The sequence below is a fragment of the Scyliorhinus torazame genome, chromosome 13 (genome assembly GCF_047496885.1).
Source record: "Scyliorhinus torazame isolate Kashiwa2021f chromosome 13, sScyTor2.1, whole genome shotgun sequence".
Taxonomy (NCBI): Eukaryota; Metazoa; Chordata; class Chondrichthyes; order Carcharhiniformes; family Scyliorhinidae; genus Scyliorhinus; species Scyliorhinus torazame.
In genome coordinates, this window is record NC_092719.1 from 150,681,030 (window position 1) to 150,696,183 (window position 15,154).

A 15,154-nucleotide genomic window follows, 5' to 3' on the forward strand; every position below is an offset into this window, starting at 1 on the left:
ACAGCCAGAAACAACTGCTGGATAAGGTAGACGATTTGGAGAACCGGTCTCGCAGGCAAAATATACGAATCGTCGGGCTGGCAGAGGGAAAGGAGGGATCAGATGCAGGTACGTATGTGGGGAAGATGTTGCAGGAGATGGTCGGGGCCGATGTGTTTGACAAGCCGCTGGAGGTGGACCGAGCGCATAGGGTGCTCGTACGTAAGCCCCAGGATCGTGAGCCCCCGAGGGCCATGGTGGTGAGGCTACATCAATTCCTCAACATGGAGCATATCATAAGACCATAAGACATAGGAGTGGAAGTAAGGCCATTCGGCCCATCGAGTCCACTCCACCATTCAATCATGGCTGATTTCAACTCCATTTACCCGCTCTCTCTCCATAGCCCTTAATTCCTTGAAGTGGGCCTGACAGCCAAAACGGTCCATGTGGGAAGAATCAGAGATCCGGGTGTACCAAGATTGGGGACCAGAACTTGCAAAGAGGAGAGCAAGTTTCAACCAAGTTAAGGCGACCCTGTTGCAAAAGACATTAAATTTGGGCTGCTATATCCGGCTCGTCGTTGGGTGACCTACAAGAACCGGGAGCTGTACTTCAACTCTCTGGAAGGGGTGGCTCCTTTAATGAAGGACAATAATCTGGCTTAAGGACTTTTAAATTCAAACTGTGGTGGACTGAGTTTGGGGGAAGGGATAAAGTGTGTGTGGGGGGGGGGGGGGGGCGGGGGGGAGAATCGTAGTTCTGTGTTTTGTTTTGTCCTGTTTTCAGTCTTTCTAATTCTGTGAGTTAAGTCATGATGTTCGGGAAGAAAAGGGTTTTTATTTCTTGTGTAATTTGATTTAGATTTATTGCTTTATGTACTGGGTTACAAAGGAAAAACTTTTAAGCTGCGACAGGGTGTTTTCTTTTCTGTAAGATAGATGGTTGATTCTTGCATGCATAATTTTGCTTAAGCTGCTTGAAGCTTCTCCTATTGTGTTTGATTCTGTTTGAAGATGATGGGACTGATAAGAATCGGTGAAAGGGGGAGGGGTGGGGCCCTGTTGCCTGTGCGTTGGGGGATGGTGTGTTTGCTTTTGGGGATTGTTGTTACTGTGTTGAGTGCTTGTGCTATGTTTAGGGGGGATAGAATCTGGCAGGTTTTTTGACGCCAGAGGGTGGGAGCTGATGGGCTAGCTGGATAGCTAGTTCACAGGAGCAAAGTGGGGGGAGAACTGAGGAAAGACAAAGTGGGGGGGTGGGGGGGGGGGTGGGGGTGGGGGGGGGGTGCTGCTAATAGGTAAGGGACAGCTAGGAGACTGGAGATGGAGATCAGGTGGCGGTCGCCGCCAAGGGGCGGATCAAGTGTGGTGCGGAGCACGGGCTAGGAGCTGGCCTAGGAATGGTCATGGCTGATTGACAGGGGAGGGGGCAAGGGCCATCCGACCAGACTGGATACGTGGCATGTTCATGGACTGAACGGGCCGGTTAAGAGAGCCCGTGTGTTCGCACACCTGAGACAGTTCAAAGCGGACGTGGCCATGTTACAGGAGACACCTGAAGCTGGGAGACAAAATTAGATTAAAGAAGGGATGGGTCGGGCAAGTGTTTCATTCAGGACTGGACTTTAAAACAAGAGGGGTGGCTATCCTGATTAACAAAAGGGTGACATTCGAGGTGAGGAAGCTAGAGGCAGACCCGGGAGGCAGATTTGTTATGGTTAGCGGGAAGCTAGAGGGAATGGCAGTGATGCTGGTGAATATATATGCCCCAAACTGGGATGATGTCGCGTTTATCAGGAAGGTGCTGGGGAAGATCCCAGACCTTGACTCGTACCGGCTGATCATGGGGGGTGACTTTAATACGGTCCTGGACCCGAGATTGGACTGGTCGAGTGCTAGGTCGGGGAAACTATCAGCAATGGCAAAGGAACTGTGGGGGTTCATGGAGCGCATGGGAGTAGTAGATCCGTGGAGATTTGAGAGACCAAGGAGCAGGGACTATTCATTCTACTCCCATATACATAAGGCGTACTCCAGGATAGATTTCTTCGTGCGAGATAAAATACTGTTAGCAGGGGTTGAGGACACAGAGTACTCAGCAATTGTGGTCTCAGATCATGCACCACACTGGATAGACCTATGGGCAGACACGGGAATGTCCCAGCGCCCACAGTGGAGACTAGATCCAGGGCTGTTAGCGGATGAGGAGATCGGTGAGCGAGTGAGAGAGGCCATTCGGGGGTACCTAAAGATCAATGACATGGGAGAGACTGCAGCTGGGGTGGTCTGGGAGGCACTGAAAGCGGTTATTAGAGGGGAATGTATTTTGATTCGAGCCCACAGGGATAAAACAGCGGTTGAAGCTGGACAGGTTGGTAGGAGAAATCTTACAGGTGGACAGGAGATACTCGGAGTCTCCAAATGAGGAGCTCCTGAAGGAGCATCAGAGACTTCAAATGGAGTTTGGGCTCCTTTCCACAGGAAAGGCGGAGGGTCAGCTGAGGAGGGTAAAAGGGGCAATATATGAACATGGGGAGAAAGCTAGCAGGATGCTGGCACATCAGCTGAGGAAACAGGAGGCAGTGAGAGAAATAGGGAAAATAAAGGATTTGAGGGGGAAGGCGGTGACTGACCCGGGGGCGGTGAATGAAGTGTTCCGGGAATTTTATTGCCAGCTATACGAGTCGGAACCCCTGGTTGGGGAGGAGGGCATGAATCAATTCCTGGGGAGGCTAGAGTTCCAGAAGGTACAAGAGGAGCTGGTGGAGGCCCTGGGGGGCCCGATTGGGCTTGGGGATGTGATAGATGGACTGGGGCCGATGCAATCGGGTAAAGCCCCGGGACCTGATGGATTCCCAGTGGAATTTTATAAGAAGTTCTCTGGGTTACTAGGGCCGCTCCTGGTTAAGGCTTTTAACGAGTCCAAGGAACTGGGAGTACTCCCCCCAACGTTATCACAGGCATCAATTTCTCTCATCCTGAAGCGTGACAAGGATCCGGAGAGCTGTGGATCGTACAGGCCAATTTCCCTCTTGAATGTCGATGCCAAATTATTGGCAAAGATCCTGGCCACTCGAATAGAGGATTGTGTCCCGGAGATAATTGGGGAGGATCAGACGAGATTTGTAAAGGGCAGGCACCTGACATCCAACATTAGATGGCTTCTTAATGTAATTATGATGCCAGCGGAGGGGCGCGAGGCTGAGGTGATAGTTGCCATGGACGCGGAGAAGGCTTTCGACCGAGTGGAATGGAAGTATCGATGGGATATTTTAGGTAGGTTTGCGTTTGGGCAGGGATTTGTGAAGTGGGTCCGGCTACTGTCCTGGGCCCCGGTGGCAAACGTAAGAACTAACCGAGTTTGGTCAGAATACTTTAGTCTATGTCGGGGGACAAGGCAGGGATGCCCGCTCTCCCCATTCCTGTTTACCCTGGCCATAGACCCTTAGCAATGGGGGGGGGAGACCACAGGGTCTCTCTCTATGCGGACGATTTGTTGCTTTATATCACGGACCCGGTGGGGGGGATGACCAAAACCATGGAGGTATTAGGAGAATTTGGGTGATTTTCAGGCTATAAGTTAAATATGGGAAAGAGCGAGATGTTCGTGATCCAGGCACGGGGGCAGGAAAGGAGACTGAAGGAGCTAACTTTTAAAGTGGTTGGGAAGAGTTTTAGGTGTCTGGGGATTCAAGTGGCCAAGGATTGGGGGCAGCTTCATAAGTTAAATTTGGACAAAGCAGTCGATCAAATGAGAAGGGATTTCCGTAGATGGGACATGCTCCCATTGACGCTGGCGGGGAGGGTTCAGACGGTGAAGATGACGGTCCTTCCGAGACTGCTTTTCTTTTTTTCAATGTCTCCCAATATTTGGCCCAAAGGCTTTTTTCAGAAGTATGAATGCGGCGATATCGAGGTTTACATGGTCGCGGAAAACCCCGAGAGTAAAGAGGGTACTCCTGGAACGGGCCCGCGGGGAAGGGGGTTTGGCTCTCCCGAGCTTTATTAACTATTACTGGGCTGCCAACAGATCGATGGTCAGGAAGTGGGTAGTGGGGGAGAGGTCAGTTTGGGAGCGGATGGAGGCAGCATTCTGCATAGGTACGAGTCTGGAGGCTTTACTGACGGTGCCCGTGCCGTTCTCGCCGGCTCGGTACTCTACAAGTTGATGGTGGTGGCAGCCCTAAGGGTGTGGGGGCAATGGAGGCAGCATATGAGACTGGAGGGGGCACCGATCTTTGACAATCACCGGTTTGTCCCGGGGTGGGGGGGGGCTGGATGGGGGCTTTAAGGTATGGCAGTGGGCAGGGATTGAGAGCTTTGGGGATCTATTCATCCAGGAGGGCTTCCCTACCTTGGAGACATTAGAGGAGGAGTTTGATTTGCCGGGTGGGAACAGGTTTCGGTGCCTTCAAGTTCGAGACTTTGTACAGAGGCAGGTTCCAAGCTTTCCTCGCCTCCCCCTGAGGGGACTACAGGATAAAGTGCTGTCAAAAACAGGGATTGGAGGTGGGAAGGTTTCAGAGATATACAGGGAATTGTTAGAGTGGGAAGGGGCCCCTATCAGAGAGGTAAAGAGGAAGTGGGAAGAGGAGCTAGGAGGGGAGCTGGAAACTGGACTATGGGAAAACCCTTGAAAAGGGTAAATGCATCCTCGTCCTGTGCTAGGCTTAGCTTGATTCAGTTCAAGGTAGTCCACAGGGCCCACATAACTGTAGCCCGGATGAGTAGGTTCTTTGAGGAGGTGGAGGACAGATGTGGACGGTGTGGGGGTAGCCCGGTCAACCACGTTCATATGTTTTGGGCATGTCCGAAACTGAGGGAATTCTGGCAGGGATTTGCGGATGTAATGTCAGAAGTCCTGGAAGATAGGGTGACTCCGAGTTCAGAATTGGCAATATTTGGGGTGTTGGAGGATCCGGGGGCAAAGGGGGGGGGAGGGTAGCCGATATCCTGGTCTTCTCCCTGGAGACAATCTTGCTGAGATGGAGGGACTCGGAGCCCCCCAAAATCAGGAGTGTGGGTCAGCGATGTGGTAGAGTTTCTCAGTCTGGAGAAAATCAAGTTCGCTCTGAGAGGATCAATACAGGGATTCGCCTGGCGTTGGCAGCCGTCCATCGATTTCTTCAACAAAAACTGAACATCAGCAGTAAGGGGGAAAGGGAAAAGGTGGGGCGGGGGGGGGAACAGGAGGCAGGTAATGTTAAATAAGGACAGTGAGCTTAGTATACGGGTAACTGGGGACAGGGCGGGGAAGTAGGGGACGTGGTTTATTGTTTGTTCTTTTAGGGGGTATTTTGTGCTTCGACCCGCGCCGTTTTAGAAATGTCGTTAAATTGTGAAAATTACAAATGCTTCAATAAAATATTTTCGAAAAAAAAGATAAAAGGGGGACATTTTGTTTTGTGGTTTAATGTATAAATTACCTCCAAAAATGTTTAGATACAAGTGTTATAGTTTGTTTATTACAATAAAAGTCTTAAATGTGAAACCCTGTCTAGCCATCCTTTCAGCTGTCCACTGGAAGTTCAAATTCCTTTTTTTTAAAACACACATTGGTCTCTATGAGTATCATAAGCTCCAAACTCGATGTGGTGCTGAAGAGCACAGGTTTAACATCTGTATCCATAGTGTGATGCAATTCATAATTTCAAGGCTTATATTTTTTGAGGCAACCCGAATTGAAAAGGGAAACTGAAAAAGGAAATTGACCTGCCCAGTTTCTAAAGAAACAAAGAGTGAAACAAATTGGAAACCAAACCTTCTGGTTGAAACTACATAAACGGACACAAAGCCATCGGCACTCAATAGACGAAATGCCCAATTGTGCAGTACAGCTAAGCTAAAGAAGACAGAGGCTAGATCCAGAAGCTGAGAATAAGCAAAGACATAGGGCGTGCTTTCACTCATGCGTTGCGCATGCCGGATACAACCCGGTGTTGTGTTTGGTCCTTTGTACTTTGCGAAGCAATCCACCCAATACTTCAACCTGTCCAAACCAGAATCTTTTATTGAGTCTTGTGTGGTAAGATAGCAATCTGATACAAAGCATATTATCATGGATCTGCTGAGTACGCCTCTGGAACTTACACCTAGCACTGACCATTCATATGTATGTCATATTACCCTCTCAATCTTCTTCTGAAGATGGCTGGATGTGTCTCCCCTTATATAGGAGTCACAGGGCACATGACCTTGGTCTAGAGACCGCATGGTGTATCTGTACCGCCACCTGCTAGTTGGAGGTCACACACCATCCAGCTATGATATAGCCGATAGGCATATCCCCATACCTGAGAGAGGCTGAAATTGAGCTTTCTTCAGGCTCGGAACCTTGCGCAAGTCACCTGACCCACGGCTCCCGCCATGATCTGGATCACACGCTTGCAGGGCGTGACCCAGGTAATCATTTAAATTAACCGTTAGGTGCGGACTAGACTGGGGAGAAACTCCCCAAGGCCCCAAAAACGACTAAGTGTGGATGAATACAGGTCTGTATCTCACCCAAGAAGCTGGCAGGAAGCACCGCACCAAACTCGCCCAAAACGACACTTACAAATATTTTGGGAGAATCACGCCCATAGTTGCTGCATCTATTTCTGTTACTTGCTTCTGTTTCCAGGCTGTGGTAAACAAAGTTGAGGAGGTTCTGCCGATATGTGCCATTTTTGGTGCAGACCATTCCCGTGGAACTCGTTACTTGTGCGCTGCTGTTGGCTGAGGATCAGGTGAAATACGGGACGAGGAACAGAAATTCTTCATGAGTAAGACAAGAGTTCTGAAGGACTTTGTGACTGACATTGATGACACAAATCGATGTACTGCCAAGCCAGTTCGTAAGATCTGTCCTCGATGTTTCTGTCATTTAATATCAATAGTTTAAAAAAAATTAAATTTAGAGTATCCAATTTTTTTTTTCAATTAAGGGGCAACTTGGCGTGACCAGTTCACCTACCCTGCACATCTTTGGCCTGTGGGGGATGAGACCCACGCAGGCATGGGGAGAATGTGCAAACTCCACACGGACTGTGACCCGGGGCCGGGATTGAACCCAGGTCCTCAGGGCCTTGAGGCAGCAGGGCTAACCACTGCACCACCGTGCTGCCCTAATGTTTATAGTTTATAATTGACCAACGGGAGGGTTTAAACTAGTTCAGCAGGGGATTGGGAACCTGAATTGTAGCTCCAGTATACAGGAGGTTGAGAGTAGTGAGGTCATGAGTAGGGTTTCAAAGTTGCAGCAGTGTACCGGCAGGCAGGAAGGTGGTTTAAAGTGTGTCTTTTTCAATGCCAGGAGCATCCGGGATAAGGTGGGTGAACTTGCGGCATGGGTTGGTGCCTGGGACTTCGATGTTGTGGCCATTTCGGAGACATAGATAGAGCAGGGACAGGAATGGTTGTTGCAGGTGCCGGGGTTTAGATATTTCAGTAAGCTCAGGGAAGATGGTAAAAGAGAGGGAGGGGTGGCATTGTTAGTCAAGGACAGTATTACGGTGGCAGAAAGGACGTTTGATGAGGACCCGTCTACTGAGATAGTATGGGCTGAGGTTAGAAACAGGAAAGGAGAGGTCACCCTGTTAGGGGTTTTCTATAGACCTCCGAAAAGTTCCAGAGATGTAGAGGAAAGGATTGCAAAGATGATTCTGGATAGGAGCGAAAGTAACAGGGTAGTTGTTATGGGGGACTTTAACTTTCCAAATATTGACTGGAAACGCTATAGTTCGAGTACTTTAGATGGGTCCATTTTTGTCCAATGTGTGCAGGAGGGTTTCCTGACACAGTATGTAGATAGGCCAACAAGAGGCGAAGCCATATTGGATTTGGTACTGGTTAATGAACCAGGACAGGTGTTAGATTTCGAGGTAGGTGAGCACTTTGGTGATATGAACCACAATTCGATTATGTTTACTTTAATGATGGAAAGGGATAGGTATATACCGCAGGGCATGTGTTATATCTGGGTGAAAGGCAATTATGATGCGATGAGGCAAGACTTAGGATGCATCGGATGGAGAGGAAAACTGCAGGGGATGGGCACACTGGAAATGTGAAGCTTGTTCAAGGAACAGCTACTGCGTGTCCTTGATAAGTATGAACCTGTCAGGCAGGGAGGAAGTGGTCGAGCGAGGGAACCGTGGTTTACTAAAGCAGTTGAAACAAGAGGAAGAAGGAGACTTATGTAAAGATGAGACTTGAAGGTTCAGTTAGGGCGCTCGAGAGTTACAAGTTAACTAGGAAGGACCTAAAGAGAGAGCTAAGAAGAGCCAGGAGGGGACATGAGAAGTCCTTGGCAGGTAGGATCAAGGATAACCCTAAAGCTTTCTTTAGATATGTCAGAAATAAAAGAATGACTAGGGTAAGAGTAGGGCCATTCAAGGACAGTAGTGGGAAGTTGTGCTTGGAGTCCGAGGAGATAGGAGAGGTGCTAAATGAATATTTTTCGTCGGTATTCACACAGGAAAAAGACAATGTTGACGAGGAGAATACTGAGATACAGGCTACTAGACTAGAAGGGCTTGAGGTTCATAAGGAGGAGGTGTTAGCAATACTGGAAAGTGTGAAAATAGATAAGTCCCCTGGGCCAGATGGAATTTCTCCAAGGATTCTCTGGGAAGCTAGGGAGGAGATTGCTGAGACTTTGGCTTTGATCTTTAATTCATCTTTGTCTACAGGAATAGTGCCAGAAGACTGGAGGGATAGCAAATGTTGTCCCCTTGTTCAAGAAGGGAAGTAGAGACAACCCCGGTAACTATAGGCCAGTGAGCCTTACTTCTGTTGTGGGCAAAGTCTTGGAAAGGTTTATAAGAGATAGGATGTATAATCATCTGGAAAGGAATAATTTGATTAGAGATAGTCAACACGGTTTTGTAAAGGATAGGTCGTGCCTCACAAACCTTACTGAGTTCTTTGAGAAGGTGACCAAGCAGGTGGATGAGGGTAAAGCAGTTGATGTGGTGAAGATGGATTTCAGTAAAGCGTTTCACAAGGTTCCCTTTGGAAGTTTGGATCAGAAATTGGCTAGCTGGAAGAAGACAAAGGGTGGCGGTTGATGGGAAATGTTCAGCCTGGAGTCCAGTTACTAGTGGTGTGCCACTGCTGTTTGTCATTTTTATAAATGACCTGGAGGAGTAGAAGGATGGGTGAGTAATTTTGCAGATGACACTAAAGTCGGTGGAGTTGTGGACAGTGCGGAAGGATGTTACCAGTTACAGAGGGACATAGATAAGCTGCAGAGCTGGGCTGAGAGGCGGCAAATGGAGCTCTGTATAGAGTCAGTACTAGCACTGCTCTATCCTGCCTTGGACTCTCCTGAGCAGCTCTCTCTAGCAGATTCAGTTGTGAGATTCTGTCCAGTAGCTACACTGCCTATTTGTGACTCTGGCAGTCTCTTACTTGTAAGAAAATGATTCACCTTCACAGTCCTCTTGCCTTACTTGCTAGCTTCTAGAAAATGGTAGAAGCTCCGTGATTTGGTGCCGAAAGCATGTACGTAGAGGGCGCTTGGCGTCAAGTGTATGTGCAGGGCACATGACCTGCTCACTGCTGTCGCTTCTTTTTTAAAAATTTTAAATTTAGAGTACCCAATTATTTTTTTCCAATTATGAGACAATTTTTTTTAGCATGGCCGATCCATCTAACCTACACAACTTTGGGTTGTGGGGGTGAAACCCACGCCAACATGGGGAGAATGTGCAAACTCCACACGGACAGTGACCCAGGGCCGGGATTCGAACCCGGATGCTCAGCATCGTAGTCCAGTGCTAACCACTGCGCCACCGTGCCGCCCCACTGCTGTTGCTTCTGGCCGGAAGACTGCACACAGCCTCATCTCTTTATACTAAAATGCAACAACAGCCACCATTCTCAATAAAACTGCCGGTAGTGGCCGTTCGGCGCTTCTCCCGCAATCGCAGATTCCATGGGAGCGCCGTAGCCCTCCTGTCATCTGCCTGCGTACCACCCGTGGGTCGTGACCTGCACTTTGAAAAACCCTGCCTTAGGGTTCTCGACCTTCTGCAAATGGGAACAGTTACTCTCCATTCACGTTCTCCAAACACCTCATGAACATGTCTTACAAATTTTGCTCTCAATCTTCCCTTCTCTAGGAAGAACAGTCCCAGCTGCACCAATCTACCCACATAAGCAAAGTCTTTCGTCCCTGGAAGCATTCTTGTAAATCTTTTCTGAAACCTTTACACCCTCCCTGCTGAGGTTGAGTCAGCGCTTTACGAAGGTTCGTAACTTAGTTGCTTTTGTATTCTGCTGCCCTATTTATATAAAGTCCAGGATTCAGTTTCATTCATTAACTGCTTTCTCTACCTGTCCTTCTACCCTCAATGATTTGTTCACATATATACCAGTTGCCTCTGCTCCTGCATTTCCCTTAGAATTCAACCCTTCATTTTATGTCACCTCTCCTCATTCTTCTGACCAAAATGTATCACTTCTCACTGCCCGACATTGGATTTAATCTGCCAAGTCTGTTCATTCCACTAGCCTGTTTATATCCTCTTGAAGTCTATTACTACCCTCCTAACAATTCACAATACCTCAAAGTCTTGCATCATATTCAAATTTGGAAACTGTGCCTATGTACCCAGGTTTAAGATATAAATAAAAATCAGGAAAAGCAGTGGCCTCTCTAAAAAAGACATTCGTTGATGACTGCACAATGTTCAGCACTATTTGCAACTCTTCAGATGTTGAAGCAGTCCACATCCAAATGCTGAAAAACCTGGACAATGATCAGGCGTGGGCTGACAAGGGGCATTTGTGCCAGGCAATGACCATCTCTAACAAGAGAGAATCTAACCATTACCCCTTCACACTCAAATGCATTACCGTCACTGAATCCCCCACTATCAACATCTTGGGGGGTTACCATTGACCAGAAACTGAACTGGACTAGCCACATAAATACTGTGGTTACAAGAACAGGTCAGGGCCAGGAATCCTGTCGTGACTAACTCACCTGCTGACACCCCAAAGCCTGAAAACATCTACAAGTCACAAGTTAGGAGTGTGATGGAATATTCTCCACTTACCTTGCTGGGTACATCTCTAACAACATTCTAGAAGCTCAGCACCAGGACAAAGCGGTCTGCTAGATTTGCACCTTATCCACAAACATCCACTCCGTCCGCCACCAACGTATAGTGACAGCACTGTATGCCATCTACAAGATCCACTGCAGGAATTCACTAAGGCTCCTGAGACACCACCTTCCAAGCTCACAGTCGTTACCATCTAGAAGGACAAGGGCAGCAGATGACACCCTGGACTAGTGCACAGTCAATTCCAGCCCAATTGACTCAGAGTTGCAATACAATTGAAATTAACTTTTAATTTAAAAATACCGGAAGTCTTTGGCTGCCCAATAACTACAATCACCAGGTTTGCAATTTTAATCACAATTACCTTTTATTATTCACAGTAACTATAATTAATTAGACAACAGCACGGGGCAGCACGGTAGCATTGTGGATAGCACAATTGCTTCACAGCTCCAGGGTCCCAGGTTCGATTCTGGCTTGGGTCACTGTCTGTGCGGAGTCTGCACATCCTCCCCGTGTGTGCGTGGGTTTCCTCCAGGTGCTCCGGTTTCCTCCCACAGTCCAAAGATGTGCAGGTTAGGTGGATTGGCCATGATAAATTGCCTTTAGTGTCCAAAATTGCCCTTAGTGTTGGGTGGGGTTACTGGGTTATGGGGATAGGATGGAGGTGTTGACCTTGGGTAGGGTGCTCTTTCCAAGAGCCGGTGCAGACTCGATGGGCCAAATGGCCTCCTTCTGCACTATAAATTCTATGAACACATAAAACTGGTTAACTACGATCTAATTTCTACTCCCCCATCTTTAACTCACCCCACTCTCTACACAGACAAGACAAACAAACACAGAGAGGAAAGAGGGGTGTAAAATTAACATTAAAAGGATAAAGGATAAGAGTCGATGGTCCGGTTAGATTATTTCTTCAGTCTGAACCTACAGTTAGATGATATATTTTCCTTCAGTCTATAATGGTTTACACTGTAGACTCATCAGGGTCTAGAGACTTCTGCCTTTACACATTACACAGCACAGCAGAGATTGAGTGCTGCTTTACATTGAGGGTCCAGTGGCTTCTCTGTAAATTCATAGCAACAGCAAGCAGCCAACATTTTAGAGAAAGCAAGTGAGAGAGCATCACAGCTTGTCCTTTCAGAGCCCAGAGCTTTCTGCTGGGTCCGCTGAAAACCCCACCTGACAGGAAACTATCGCTGTTGTTTGCCGGGCTGAATACTGACTCTGGACAATCGATTGGCCACCAGCCAACCAATCGAATCAAATCCCTCCAATTTCTCAGGTGTTATAAAGTTTGGGTTCAGCTGTTCAAAAATTGAAAAACCCCATAGCACAGTGTACTATTTTGCAACTTTTGAGTTCCTCACTTCCTCTGCTCAACTTAAAGGTATGTCGCCATTAAAGATCCATGGACTAAAAATGATAATGACAAAAGGAAAGGAATAGGAAATAAGGGAATCAAAAGGAAGGGCCCTTACACAGCACCAACTGGAAGTTCACCTCCAAGTCACTCACCACCTCCACTTGGAAATGTATTGCAGTTCCTTCACTGTCGCTGGGTCAAAATCCTGGAATTCCCTCCCTAACAGGACTGTTGGTGTACCTATACCACATGGATTGGATTTGTTTATTGTCACGTGTCCAGAGGCACAGTGAGAAGTATTTTTCTGCATGCGCCTCAAACAGATCATTTAGCACATGAAAAGAAAATACGTAACAGGGCAACACAAGGCACACAAGGGACTGCAGCAGTTCAAGAAGGCAGCTCACCACTACCTTCCCCAGGGCAATTAGGGATGGGCAATAAATGCTGGTCAACCCAGCATTGGCCACATTCCATGAATGAATAAAAAATACCATCACCCATTTACAAGTAAAGGTGTTCTGTACTGCTGCCTCACAGCGCCGAGGCCCCAGGTTCGATCCCGGCTCTGGGTCACTGTCCGTGTGGAGTTTGCACAATCTCCCCGTGTTTGCATGGGTCTCACCTCCCACAACCCAAAGATGTGCAGGGTAGGTGGATTGAACACACTAAATTGCCCTTTAATTGGAAAAAATAATTGGGGACTCTAAATTTATTTTTAAAACATAAGTAAAGGTGTTCTGCAATTCATGTTTTGATACGTTTGAACTGAACTGTTGCATAATGAAATTCTAGCTACGCTAAAGACGAAGGATTCAAAATATCTCATGGTTTGAAATAAATTGCCTACTGATGCCTATATTTTCCATTTAAAAAGCAAAGTTTTACTGACGTTTGGGGACTCAGATAATAGATTTAGAAATGATATGGTCAACACGTTTTCTGAGGGCTCCTGCATCTCAAAACCTGGCACAACATCACTGATCACAATATTAAGTGTGAACAGAGGAATTTTGTGTGGCACAATTGGTGCCTGTTCTAAAGGGTATCGTTCAGATTGAGATACTAAACCTTGTAAAACAGTGTCACCTACAGGCTGCTTATGGAACTACCATCATTAGGAATTTTCAAATGGTTTCTGGACTTTAGAACCCGACCAATAATTTTGAACCCTAGACGAGAAGCTTGTTGAACTGCATAAAAAGGGTTTGTATGTAGATGGCTCATGAGGTAAGCTTTACAGTTTAGCTCTTTTATGTGATATTGAGGGAAATTTTTAACAGCCTAAAAAACGAGCAACTGGCCATTGAAAATCTGGTAGGGGTCCTAGGAGCACCAACATGCTTACCTGAATTACCTTTAAAAATGTGCCCAGGACTTCCGGTTGCGGCTATGCGGAGCTAAGCCGCACGAATCGGCAGCTCCCACGAAGACGGACTTTCGGCCTCGATAGAAGAGCCCCAACGGAACGTTTCACATAGCCAACCTGTGGGGAAGAGAGGAGAGAGGTCCCCCACTAACCTGTATGGACCGGACCCGCAGCGAAACGGCCAGAAAAATGGCACTGGAGCAGCGGGAGAAGAGGGGGAAACCAAACAAAATGGCGGCGGCCGGGGACAAAGAGGAGATGCAAGAATTCATCAAGTGCTGCTTCGAGGAGCTGCGCAAGGAGATGGTGGCGCCTATGCTGGCAATAATTGAAGGACTTGGGGCAACCCAGAAAGCCCACGAGGTGAAGATCCAGGACAAAGTGAGTGAGAATGAGAACGAGCTCTTGGGCCTGGCGGTGAGAGTGGAGCGGTACGAGGCGCTACACAAGACGTGGGCGGGAAGACTCGAAGACCTGGAGAACAGGTCGAGGAGAAACTATCTGAGGATCCTGGGTCTCCCAGAAGGAGTGGAGGGGGCCAGCGCCGCGGCATATGCGGGCACAATGATCGGGGCGCTGATGGGCGTGGAGGCCCCCCCTGGGTTGCTGGAGCTGGATGGGGCGCACCGGGTGCTGGCGAGGAAGTCCAAGGCAAACGAGCCGCCAAGGGCGATGGTGGTGAGATTTCACCGGTTCACAGACAGAGAGAGGGTCCTGAAATGGGCCAAGAAGGAGCGGAGCAGCAAGTGGGACAATGCTGAGATTAGAATATACCCGGACTGGAGCACGGAGGTCGCTAAGCGGAGAGCGGGTTTCAACCGGGCCAAAGCGGTGCTGCATCGGAAAGGAGTGAAATTTGGAATGTTGCATCCAGCGCGACTGTGGGTCACATATAACGGCCAACACCACTACTTCGAAACTCCCGAAGAGGCGTGGACCTTTATACTAACTGAAAAGTTGGACTCTAATTGAGGGTTTGTGAGGGTGGGGGGTATTTGAGGGTTGAAGTATGATGGCTTGTTGTATATAGGGGGGCAAGCACGTGCAGGGAATGTTATATGGGCTGGGGACGAGAGACAAGGCCGCAACAGAAGCTGTGTCGGGGGGGCGGGGCAGGCTCTGGAAAGCGCGGGGTTTTTCTCCCGCGCGCGGGAAGAAAGGTGGGAGGGGGAATGTAGGAACATCTACTGATGGGGAGATTCCCACACGGGGGGAGGGTCAAAGGGATGGCGGGGGAAGCCGGGGTCAGCAGGCGTCAGCTGACTTACAGGAGTGATATGGGGGGAGCAAAAAAGCTAGACAGGGATCTAGCGGGGGGAGGGGGGAAACAGGGTTGCTGCTGCACTGGCCGAAAGGGAATGGGACACAGAAGAGGTGG